The following is a 12965-nucleotide window of genomic DNA, read 5'->3' on the forward strand; positions in this document are numbered from 1 at the left end:
CACAATTGCATGAACAGCATGACACTTATTTATAGTACACAAAAACAACTACTCAGATGTTGCAAGAATTTAATCTGTCCTCGAGTCCATATAAATAATGTCTAAAGACAATTACCAGAAAGATGCTGACATTAATTCAAAAATCCAAATGACAAAGATAGGAAAACACAGAAAGAAGTATTAAAAGCATCAGAAATATTTACAGGTTGTGCTGGTTTGGACCAATTTGGAGGAAAATATCCTCTGATAGAAGGCAGGTTACAACCATCCCTCCCCCACCAGGTTCAGGAAAAAAAAGAAATTTTCCTTGGAGGAAAGTGAAAGAGATAAAAACTATTTATTTAACAAACACACAGGAAAAGGATAATAATGCTAAATAAGGAAACCTCTCTTTGTGGAGAGAAACCTGGGAAAACTTCAGAGTCCTTCTGTAGATGTAGTCTCTCTCCTCCTCCTCGGAGCTGGGTCATGGGCCCACCTCCAGGGCCTTGGTGGAGAATTCCCGATGTGTTCTGATGTTGAAACAGTCCAGAAGAGAAGAAGGGAAAAAATGGAAGTCCCAGGAAAACAAAGTTCAACTCTCCGTCTCCCTCCAGAGAAGAGGAGCCAAAAGCTGGCTGAAAAGCAAGCAGGGTGCTTCCTCCGCTCTTGCTGCTGTTAGAAGCAGAGGAGTGTGTACCTGTGTCCTTGAACAACTGCTTTGAGAAGTTAGCTCGGTTTTTTTTCCTCTCCCCCCTCTCAGGTTCAGTTTAAAGGCACAGAAAGGCACAAAGGTAATTCCTGGGCATAGAGCAGCTGTGGGGTATGCCCAGCCCCTGCCCTGGAGGGATCTCTGCTGAGATAAGATTTCACAATCGCCCAGCAGGACTCCCTGGAAAGGCAACCACTTTTTTGGTCACTACGAGAAAAGACAGACCCACAATCCTTTAGGAGACCCTATGCAGATCCTTCGTAACCCATTGGTCCTCACCCATCCCAGATCCTCTGTAACCCATTGGTCCTTTAATGATCCCCTGTATCCCTATAAAAGCAAGCCCTATGGCCCCTGTGGCTCTCAGAGTGAGCTCTCATCCCTGGCTCTCCCCTTCGCCAGAGGGGACCCACAATAAAGCTCCCTTCGTGCAGAACCAGCCACATGAACCTCTCGTCTCTCTCTCTGGTCTGGCTTGGCCTGGAGGCTGCCCTGCAGAGCTGAGCTGGAATCACGAGCTGATATCACTAAAGAGCTGACAACTTCTGCAAGGGCCCCTCAGCCAGCAGCTGGGGAAGACACCGGACCTCGGGAAGGCGATTCCTTTCGGGACCATCTCCCCAGACCGGTCACCTCTTCCTGGGTCAGAGCCACTGACCCCTCACAGCCAGCTGTAATAAGCAGCGATAAGGGATACACATCATAAAGTCACCCCAAGACACAGGCCAATATTATAAGGCAGGAGCAGAAAAGGTCAAGGAAAACTGCAAAAAATCTTTACCCTCCCAACCTCCACATTCAACTACAAAGAAAAAAACCTGTAGAATGGAAGAAAGATGGTGAAAACATAATTGGAAAGGAAAACAGATTATAATATACAATTTGGGGAAGGAATGCCAAATGCCAGAAAAAAATCAATTATTTTCATAGGAGATAATGGCCAAACAAAAAGATGGGAAAAATATTATATGGAGGAATCAAAATAATTTCAAAGGTCTTCTAATCCTTCAGAAGACACAGGTCCTCAGCACTGAAGGCTTATCTATGATAAGTAGGTATTTTTATTAATTTATTTTATTAAATCATTAATTACACATTGAATAATAGATTCTCTGTGATACAATTTTGCTAAAACTAGACTCATACAAGCTGCAGGTATTGTGTAGGAGGAACAATTGAAAAGATAAAGTTATTTTCTCAAGTATTCAAGTGTGATAGATCTTTTAGTTTTGCAGTCTTTTCTCTATAAAACTTATACATGGAGCCCTCTCTTTCCCATTCCCACTGGCATGATGCTCAGGGATTCACCTCATTATCAAAAGCAAAGTCCTCCACTGTCTAAAATTGACTGCTCTCGTCCCATGGTGCTTGCTGTAGCACCCCCACTGAAACAATAAAGACCATGCTACAGGACAGATTAGTCCAGAAAAACCAGTTTGTGCTTCAAATATGTCTGCGACATAGGAATTGCAACCCACGTCTTGCAAGTAGAATAAATTACATGCTTAGTTATTTGCTGTAGTGGTCTGTTTACCCACTGCTTTTCCTATCCCATATTGTTCCCCCCCTGCCACTTTCCCCTGCCCCTAGTCCTGGCTACTCCCTCGGGTTCTCCCTGTTTGTTCCTGTACCCCAACTCTGCCCAGGTACCACCCCTGAGCCACTGAGAAAACCCCCTGCACCAGGATCAGGAGGTCTCTCTGCCTCTGGGAACCAGAGGACCAACATGAAACAATAAAGGTTCCCAATGGAGAGACCCTTCTCGCCTCCTTTGCCATCACTGGGTTGTAGAGCTGACAGCTGGCTGGAGCATAAGTGTGGGGCCGTCCAAAAAGGATTATGGGAGGACAGAATGGCTGCCCTGCCCTAAGCAGCCCCACTGAGCTCTCTGGGAAAGCTGCAGCTTGCTAAACTAAACTTAGCACAGCAACAATTTGCACTGTTCACATTTACTCCCATGACAGAAAAATAACATGCAGAATTATGAAGACAGGCTGTCCTATGAAGACCAGCTCAAAGAAATGAGGTTGTTCAGTCTGGGAAAAGAACGCTTCAACACCTTCCTGTACCTAAAGTGGGCTACAAGAAAGATAGAGAGGGCTTTTTTTACAAGGGAGGATAGGACAAGAGGAATGACTTCAAACTGACAGAGCAGTACATTTAGACTGCATATAAGAAAGAAATTCTTCATTGTATGGGTGCTGAGGCACTGGCACAAGTTGCCCAGAGAAGTTGTGGATGCCTGGATGCCCCATCCCTGAAACTAGGATGTGCCCCATCCCTGAAGCCAGGCTGTGTGGCTCTCAGCAACCCGACCCAGTGCAAGGTGCCCCTGCCCATGCCTGGCCAGGGCGCTGAAACTGCATGATCTTTAACATGATTTCCAGCCCAAGCCAGTCTTTGATTCCATGACCTTGTGTTGCTGTGACCCAGCCCACTGCGGGGCTGGGGCAGCGTGATGCCAATCAATCCCAGCCCATCCCCTGGATCGAGTTTCCCCAAGAGGCAGACTCAGAGGGTGGGTCAGGGGGTGGCTCACAAGCCTAAGCCGTGCCAGGGTACAAGCCGCCTCCCCCGGTTCAGGAAAATTCTCGGTTACTTGGTTGTTCATTGTTCTCTGTTATAACTCCCGCCTCTCGGTTTCCCCCAGTGGTTCCTGTTAAATTGTATCCTCCCCCTGGCTTGTAACTCATTGGTTGTTTTCCCCTTTCACCGTGGTTTTCAAATTCCCTATAAAACTGAGGACAAGCCTCCGGGGAGGATCCCATTGCATTCCACCCCTTCCAAGCCATCGCATTCTATCCCTTCCAAGCTTGTTCAGGTTGCGAAACTTCTGACATTAAACCTCTTAGAAGCCAGACCCGAACAGCCTCTCTCTTCCTTTGTCTCCGAGCTAACGTGAGCTGATACCATCGGCTCCTGCCGTGTTCCCTCTGCCGAGAAGCCAGCTAGCTAACTTAGCCAGCAGCTCCTTTCCTGATGCCAAAGTCACTTCAGCAACGCACAGAAGTAACACAGCTGGACTGTGTCTGATCAGAGACTTGCCAGAGCTCGTGCCACGAGCACAAGTACTTAATCTTGAAAGCCTGAAACCTGTCTTTTAGGGATAATTCAATTTAAAAGTTCAAGAGACACATCCAGAAACTGATGTATCAAACCTAAAATTAAAAGTGCCTTTTATGTTGCTGTATAAAAAGGCCTAAGAAATTTAGTCAATTTCTTTGCTGTTCCCTTCAAAAGTAACAGATCTCTCACTCTGCTATCCTAAACAACCAAAACAACTCTTTATTCATCTGAAATACAAGAAACCCTAGGTCACTCAATATTCCATTCTGTTTTCCTTTTGGTCTGACATCTTACATGAAATCACATAAAGCTGGAAGAACATCATAATAGTGGTAAAAAAAATAGAATAAACGTAACACTTTATTGTGTGCATATTTTTTTAAGAGAAGCTGCTAATTTTCTCTATTTTATTTTAAATTATTCAAAACTGTTATGCGTGAGAAATGCTTAATTGCTTTACTGTACGTTTTCTGAGAACCTTTGCAGCTTGAAATCTATATAGGTATTGCAGTTGGAGCTTTTGAGGGCCAGAGTTTGGAGAAAGAAACTTACAAACTGCACTTCTCTGAATAGATATATCATAACTGATATGAAATTTTCAGGATTTCACCCCAGCCAGCAGCCAAGCCGCAGCAGCTGCTCACTCACTCCCCCACCAGCAGGACTGGGGAGAGAATCAGAAGGGTAAAAGCCAGAAAACTCATGGTTTGAGACAAAAAGAGTTTCATAGCACAAGCCAGACATGTAGGCAAAGCAAAACAAGGAATTCTTTCACTACTACCCACGGGTAGGCAGGTGTTCAGCCATCTCCAGCAGAGCAGGGCCCTATCAGCTATAATAGTGACTTTGAGCAGACAAACATCATCACTCCAAATGTCCCCCCTTCCTCCTCCTGGCCCCCACTTTGTTTACTGAGCAGGATGTCACATGGTCTGGAATATCCCTTTGGTCAGTTGGGATCACCTGTCCCAGCTGTGTCTCCTCCCAGCCTCCCAGGCACTCCCAACTTCGTCACCAGTGCGGTAGCACAAAAAGCAGAAAAGGCCTTGGCTCTGTGTAAGCCCTACTCAGCAATGACAAAAATATCCTATATTATCAACCCTGTGTTCAGCACAAATTCAAAACACAGCCCTGCACTAGTCACTGTGAAGAAAATTAGCTCTACCCCAGCCAAAACCAGCACAGAAACACAATGTTTCATAAGGTGTTCTGCATGACCCAGAAAACATCTTTTCACCTATTTTTTTCATCTCCTTCTGAGAACTCTTTACAAGATTCAACTGTTGAACTTTTTATCCTTCAGATTTTATGCTGAAACTTAACAACTTTTCCCCTAACAATTCAAAGCCTATAAAAGAGTTAGGTGATAAATTCCCTAGAATGGAAAAGAAATTAGGGACTTAATAAGGTATGCCATTCTCTCTTCAACATTTTTTATCATTTCACAGTGTCTGATTTCTCATTAACAGTCCAATACAGGTTATAGAAGACAATATCTCACGGAGAAGGAAAATGTTTCAGCTCTCTGAAACTAGAAAACTAGAAAAAAACTTCAGGCATTCAGAGGTGGCGCTGAAAATTAAATTGTGTAGTTTTCAAACAGGAATGAAGAAAGATAAATTTAGGGATGAGAAACTAAATCATACTGTGTTGGAACCCTCGGTTCAGAGAATTTCAGTCTTTCAGTGCTGACAGGCAGTGATCCTCAAAAGCACACTGCATTTGACCTGAGGCCTTGAGAAAGGCTTCCCAAATTGTGTGACAGCACTGAGATTGTTGCTGTGTAATTAAAAAGAAATTTGTTATATCACTGGGTGGAATATGTAGACATGTAGAAAATTTAGGTTTCTAGGATATAGTAATATATATGTAACAAGATGGAGGGGTTTGGGTGTAGGTTAATTCTTCTTCTTTCCTCTTTCTTCTTCTTCACAAGTCTGGGTGATCTGGTATTGGTTCAAAAAAACCAGCAGTGCAGAACACGAATGATTAGTTATTGGATTATAAGTAAAAATAAATTAGTTGGAATTCCATAATTGGGTAATTTGGGCTTTAAAATACCTTGGAAGTTAGAAATCTGGGGCCATTTTCACCTTGTTAACTTAGAGGCACATTCTGTGCAGCTACACTATAGATAAGAAATAATAAACTTCGAGTCCGAAGAAAAACTTTGCATCTTCTGCGTTTCAATCTGAACTCTGAGTAAAAGAACCACCAGATAGAGGCAGAGAAAGAAAAGAACACAACAGAAGATTTAGTAACACTGCAGACTCTGAGGAGACTGTTTTTGTCATTTTATGAAAGCAAACTATTGTCACTAAAGAGCTTGCAGAAAGCAACAGACAGGAAGTAAAATCAAATAGTAGAGAAAAGAGGAATGCTAAGAGAATCACAGAAACCTATGACAGAGGAATACTTTGAAAGAGGGGAGAGGTATATTAGAAGGGCAGCTTTGCGAAAAATGTGTACTTCTTATTCATACACTTATCTACTTGAACATGTAGAAAATTAGAAGTATAGAATGAGTTCTCCAGGCTTATGCTTTTAGCGAAGTCCATCAGGTTCTAAAGAGCTTAGTCGCTGCTAACAAGATTATAATACTCCATCTAATCCTGATGTCCTACTGAGATGGGCCAGAACAGAGTGAGGAAAGGGACAAAAGGACCCACACACAACAGTGGCAGGAACACTGGGGCTCTGCCTGCCTGGCAGCAGTGTCAGTGGAGCTGGGAGAAACTGTGTGGAGAAGGCTGAGCAGGGTCAGATGATGGGAGATAAAGGGAAGATTTTTTTCCCCTGGGGGCAGCTGGAAGAGAGCTGACTCCTTCCTGGTAAGGTTTTCAGTCCTCACAGGATAAAGTCCTGAGCCCAGGTCTTACCTCATGGCTGAGCTTGCTCCAGGCAGTGGTCAGACTGGAGACTTCCCAAGGTCCTGAGTTATCCACTGTACACTAGCAGCGAGCAGGACTGAGAAACATGTACTTTGTGCTTCATAAGGAAACATTCTGTCAGCAACCAGCTTTCACTGCAAATACCGCAGGGAAACAGAATATGATTTTTCCTATCCATTCCTAAGGATAACTCAGTGAGCCTGTGCTGTGCATGTGAAAGGAATGACATGGTATCTATAATGGCATGAAGTGTCTTGGAGCACTGCAAAGAAGGTAGTGTGGTGTAGGAGAATGGGACTCTGAAAATCTGCATTCTGTTCCAACATTTGTCTTTGATGAACTTAGTTTATACATCTGCAGAAGGACAACTATCTGTAGAATGAAGTATGCTTCATACAAGCTCATTATTCACTTCTGTAACTTACTTCTTTCCATGAAGTAACATCCTTGCATGAAGTGGCTTGATTGTCTTTGTATGGCGCATGAACATTGAAGAAGGTAAATGGCTTGACCATGAAGTTGACAAGGCAGTGAGTGACCCCATCTAGATTTTAATGGCTGCAGAAATCTCTCCATAAAATTGGCAATAACCACTAGCAAACAACCACAGCATCCAGTCCTAAATAAAACTCCACTAATAAAAGTCACATATCATAAAATGGCAGCAAAAAGTAAGCAAATACTTCCAACAGTTCAAAGACAGCGTATAGAAGCTTTTTCTTCAAGACATTGTTATTATAAAAAGATGTTGTTATATGAGACATTATTTCAGCTGTCATTACAGTGACTTGTACATCACTGCATTTAATACAATTCAGTCAAAGTGTTCAGAGGATTTATGTGCATTATTATTAAAGAATGCAAGTTCAGCAGCAGGTGTGACATATCTTTTATTAAACAAATATAAAATTAATTGCTTACTAAAATACAATGTTTTAATTGATTCACTTTTTACAAAAAACAACAAAAGACAAAGACAGAGAAAAGTATTTATTTTACATATTAAAATACCAGAGAGTCAGACAAACCTTCCTCTGAAGGCTTAAAATATTTGAATTTAGAAATCCTGGAATCAAAGGCTTTAAAATGTTAACTATAACAGAATTTCACTATTCCACTAATGTGCTGATCCCAATAACATCTTTCATCCTTTACCCATTTCTTAGTAATTCTTAGTTTTCGATTTCTTACATCTATAATCTCAGCCAAAAGAAGAAGTGGCACCACTCTTTACATGACTAATGTTTTATACATTCATTCTACCCTCATCATTCACCTTCAAGCCTAACTCAAAGAGAAGAATGTGATGAAACACCTGGGATTTCAGAGCTCCAGAGGGAAACATCAATACAATATTTGGATATATTCTGAATAAGTCTTTTCCGACTTACACTGCATCATTTCCTAGAACAGAGGGAATTCAGATTACACAGGTAGTTTATTGCATCTTTCCTTTAAGCAAGCCATCACAGTGCATTGTTTTTTTCCTGTACTTAAAATACAGACCAAGGGAAGGAGTAGATTTGGAACACATCACTCACAAGTTTCCAGGGTTTTACAACACCTTTCCAGTTATTTCTACTGGTAGACAAGATACACACAAATAGATGAAAAAATCTGTAGCAAACTAAGGGCTTGGTAGTAAGATGAGACTGTACTTAACTGAGGTATTTGAATGGCAATGACTGAGAACTGTAATCTCCTTCCTTGATTTAAAATTGGGAACCAGAAAAGGCCATAAAGAAGAAGCTTTAAAAAACTCTCTTCTTTAGGTAATTCTTTGTAAGTGTGACTGGATAGAGTGACAGGGCAGCAAAGGGAGAAGAAAGAGACCAACAGGACTGGCAGTTGTTGAGGCAGTCCATCGTTAAGATGGAAGCAGCAGCAGCAGCAACAGCAGCAACTGAGGTAAGTCTGGGAGTGAGCATAGATCAAGCTGCAAAGGGTGGCTCCCAAGCCCAGGGACACCCGAGCAGCAGACCAGAGCCCTGTCAGGACATGGAAGCCCTTGTGAGCTACTCAGGTGGGGAGGAGGTTTGCCAGGAGCTTTGTGGGAGATTTAAATGGCTGCAGGGTGTGAGAGAGACCAAAGCAGTAGCAAAAAGGGCAGGCAAACAGGACATAGCATGACAGAGGATGTGGTGAGGCAGTTTGCACTGCAGTTCACTCAGGCAGGGCATGTGGGAGGACACAGTCATCTTCACAGCTCCTGAGGTGAATTCACATGGTTGTTTTCTTCTACCAGCTGGGACAGACTCAGCAATGGTTTCCACATGGTCAAAAGCCATCTCTAGAAACAGTGTGATGACCCACACAGAGCACCATCAGAATCATGGGGCTTTCCAGGTCTCTGTCTGCAGGGAGCGCTTGAGCCTGGCCTTGGTACCAGAGAGCAGCAGAGATGACACCTGTGTGTGGTGTGACCAGGTGGATGATGTGCTCAGGCTGGTGGCAGAGCTTAAAGAGGAAGAGGAGAGTCTGAAGATTATCAAGGAATGTGAGAGAAATCAGCCAGTGCAGACCCTTCCATCCCTGAGAAAAATGCAGAGGATGGAGGCTCAGGAACAGTCAGAAGAATCTGAACTTCTTGCCATCAGGAAGACATAAGGGACCTAAAAGATGGGTGGGAATGGAAGCAGGTCACTGCTCAAGGATGTAGGAGAACCCCTCCATTGCCTTCCCAAGTGCCCTCATTCAGAGTAGTAGGTATGAGGACCTGGAACTCAAGGGTCAGGCAAATGATAGTGGAGATAGTGAAGGTCTATCTATGTGGGTGCACTAGAATCCAAATGCAGGAAGCAGGATCTTACAGGCTTGATGTCTCTCACCCGCAGTTGCATCAAGAACTCAGAGACCTCAGACACACAGTATTCAAGATCCTGGGAAAAAATTATTTCCAAAACCAAAGTTCATTGACTGAAGATGACAGAGAATGAGCAGTTCAATCATTCAGCAAGTCTTTTGTGACCACGGTGCAAACTTGATAAATCAGGAATTAAAGTGAAAATTACCAACTGAAAATGAAGTTGGATGTACCTGGGGAGGAAGTACATCTGAAGCAGGGAATAACATTTCTCTCATCAATCAAGAAGATGAACAAAAGCTTGAGCATCATCATCAATCTGGACTAGCCAGGCATGGTTCAATTGATTAGAATTTTTCCTCTTTGTAGCTCTACCAACAATCATACTCAGTAACATTATGGGATCAAACATTTTGGAGTTTTAGAATCAAAAAGTGTGTTAGAGAAGTGAATGAAGTTCTCTTAAAGCCAGAATAAAATTCAGCAAATGGTTTAAGCTAAAGAAAGGCAATGTGGGAATTTGGGGAGTAAAAGAAAAAAGCATCACAAATACTGAAGCATATGCTGTCATACTTAAAAAAAAAAAAAAAAAGGAGGAATATTGGAAGGAATGGGTTAAAAGTAGAAAACTGGTAGGAGGATTGAAAATATGCTCCAGTGACCTTGCAGCTGGAAATAACCCTTGATAAATCTGTGTGAAGAGCAGACTGGTGATTCTCTAGCAAGGACCAAGTTTAATGGTGTCTGCGTCTCTGCTTGTGCATCCCTTCCCGACTGCTGCTTCGGGGATCCCCCAGTTATCAAGGTAACAGAAATAAGTTTAATCTTTGTGTTTCAGCCATGGGTTTGTGGTTCTCCCAGCTGCCTTCCTGTGCCAACTCAGAATCACCAGAGAAGAAAGGCTCTGTTATTCATACTGCACTTCAAACCAAATCTCTGATCTGTTTTGAGTTTGTTCTGGCACAGACATGCTTACTGATGTTTACTAGTTGCTGAAATGAGGACTGATACTCTAAAGGAATGTTTCAAGATTATGAGATGGTAATTACTGCTACATCTTCTCTGGCTTTACAAAGAAGAACCTCAAAATGTCTTATGAGTAATGTAATGTAGGTTCAAACTGATTATTAAAACCTAGTTGATCCTCTAAGGCCCCCAAGAGCAGAGAAAAACACTGCCTCTGATACTGGAAGACAGGTATTAGTACAGAATGTTGAGATGCATTTTACTGTGGCAGTTTGGTTTTACTATAGCAAACAAAATCTTTTTTTAATACATTTTATGTTTTGTGTTTACTAGTTTAATACCTGCCTTTCTAAAGCTGGCTTATCCCCTGAGGTATTCAACCTAGGCTAGGTCCTCACAATGTGGGCTAAAAATTCCTGGAAAAAAGTCCCTAGATGCTGCAGTTATTTAGACAGTGGGGGTTTTTTCTTGACTCAGTATGAGCATGCTTTTTTGAGGCACTATTTTTTTTTTTGCCAAACCAGACTTTATTTATTTCTATTCTTCAAGAAATGAAACTTTTCCCATTAATACATATGACCTGTTTTTGGGGGTGGGTTCTGGGTTCATTTTTCGGTTGTGGTTTAATTTTTTTTTCCTGTTGCTGTTTATAGAATTACCTTTTACAGATGGTTATCATAAGGAGTTTTCAATGGTGCAATATCAGGAAAGCTTTTGACTGATAACACCTTTTAAAAGATTTTTATTGGCCATTTCATTGAGGCAATTGAAGTTGATAGTAAAGTTTATTGGTGGTATTATATTGGTGGAAATGCTGGAAGCTTGTCCAAAGTTTCCTTTATTTCTTGTATGGTTTATAGCTGATGTTTAGATGCACTAAAAGGTCATCATCATCGTGAATTTGGTTTTTTGAAGCAGCTTCTTAGAATGGACTCATTTTCATATCTTGTAGTTTTGTTTTGTTTTGAGGTTTTTGTTTTGTTTTTTGTTGTTTTGGTTTTTGATTTGGTTTGTTGTTTTTTGAGGTGTTTTTCCAAGCATTGTTTTTATTTCATGTAATGGCCACAGGTACCTTTAGGCTGTAGGTCTGGATATATTGTGGAGACTTCAGCTTCTGTGCTGACATTTGACCAGTACAGTTTCCTCTTTTGTCTTCTCAATTTTCAAAGTGTTTTTTGATGTGTTTTTCCCAAATGAGACTTTTGAATTTAGCAACACATAGATCACAGCTAAATACCGAATATAATATTTTTAGGGATTATTTACTTTAAAAGCTTTGTATCAAATGATTCGTCTAAATCCAGGTGCTTTTTCAACTTCCAACAAGTTAAGAAGGTTTTTTTAATCTCAAGATGTAAGAGAAAGTACATTAGTCCCAGAATACCCATTATAAGTAGTCACAGCTATCAAGTAACTCCACTGATGCTAAGAGGAATTTTGTTATGTCACTCAAGCAGGCAAATTTAGATGCCTTATTCAAAACAATAAAGATTTGAGGGGCACATTCTCTAATACTTAATTTTAAAACAACTTCGTTAAAAAAACAGAGACAGGAAAGATAAGAGGATCTTTTTGCTCCATGTGATTTTTTCTGCTGAGATTGTAATAATATTGCCTAAAAGTACAGCTTGGGATTGGAGACTCTGAAGCCCCATGGGGCTGGCTTGCACTCTTTGAATGATACAAAGAATATTGATGACTTTTTCACCTCTACAGTATGTTTTAAAGAAGGAAAGCATGTGGGTGTAGATTTATCTATATGACTAACTCCTTGCTGCAGGGAACACTTTCAGTTTCAGGATATATTTCTCGTGGTAAGTTTAAGACTTACTTATTAGCAGCATCATTCTCTGTTAATATTACACCAAAACAAGTTATAGAACAACTGTTACGGTATATTTTGTCACTCAAGCAGGCAAGTTTAGATGGCTCATTCAAAACAGCAAGGATCTGGGGGGGAACATTTTCTTAATATAAATATCAGCAGCTTCCCTTTTGCCAGAATAAACAAATTCAAACAACTGTCGATTGTTTTTTCCCTCAGAGGACCCAGAAGGCTGAATGGCAATTAATATAAAAGCTCCCCAGAGTGCTCCCTGTGAATGGGGCTCTCCAAATACAGACCAGCACAAAACTTGTCTGTTGGGGAAGATGAAACAGGAAAGCCTTATAAATATGATTGCCTGACAAAAGATTTTGGGAATATGAAAACTACAGGCGACATCAAAATGAAAGCCACTTTTGAAATACCAGGTCTTAGTTACTGAACAACTGGAAAACAATGGTATGGCCGACTGAAGGTAATCCCCTCTTGACTGAACAATACCCTCTGCTTGCAGGCAGGTCCAAGGGTCAGAGCAGACCCTACTAGCTCAGCAGAAGGGGTCCAAAGAGTAGTTTTTAGAAGTTAAGATGTAACACTCTATGGTAATATAAGAACTCTTATAGGCTGTATGTAAATGCTATAGGATTTGTATCTTGTATTAGATTGGTTAGTGACAATTAGAATATTCAGTACAGAAGATGATTTATTGTATTGTAACCAAGA

At 41.3% G+C, this 12965-nt stretch overlaps 1 long non-coding RNA gene across 1 annotated transcript in view; it reads left to right on the top strand.

Annotated features, from left to right (window-relative positions):
- The first annotated feature begins 10158 nt into the window (after positions 1 to 10158).
- Positions 10159 to 12965, top strand: part of LOC108445216 — a 77707-nt gene continuing 74900 nt past the window's right edge. Inside the window, exon 1 of the long non-coding RNA XR_001859986.1 lies at positions 10159 to 10256. This is a non-coding gene — a long non-coding RNA (uncharacterized LOC108445216). The remainder of the gene's footprint in view (positions 10257 to 12965) is intronic.

This window comes from Corvus brachyrhynchos, unplaced genomic scaffold, assembly GCF_000691975.1.
Source record: "Corvus brachyrhynchos isolate BGI_N302 unplaced genomic scaffold, ASM69197v1 scaffold90, whole genome shotgun sequence".
Taxonomy (NCBI): Eukaryota; Metazoa; Chordata; class Aves; order Passeriformes; family Corvidae; genus Corvus; species Corvus brachyrhynchos.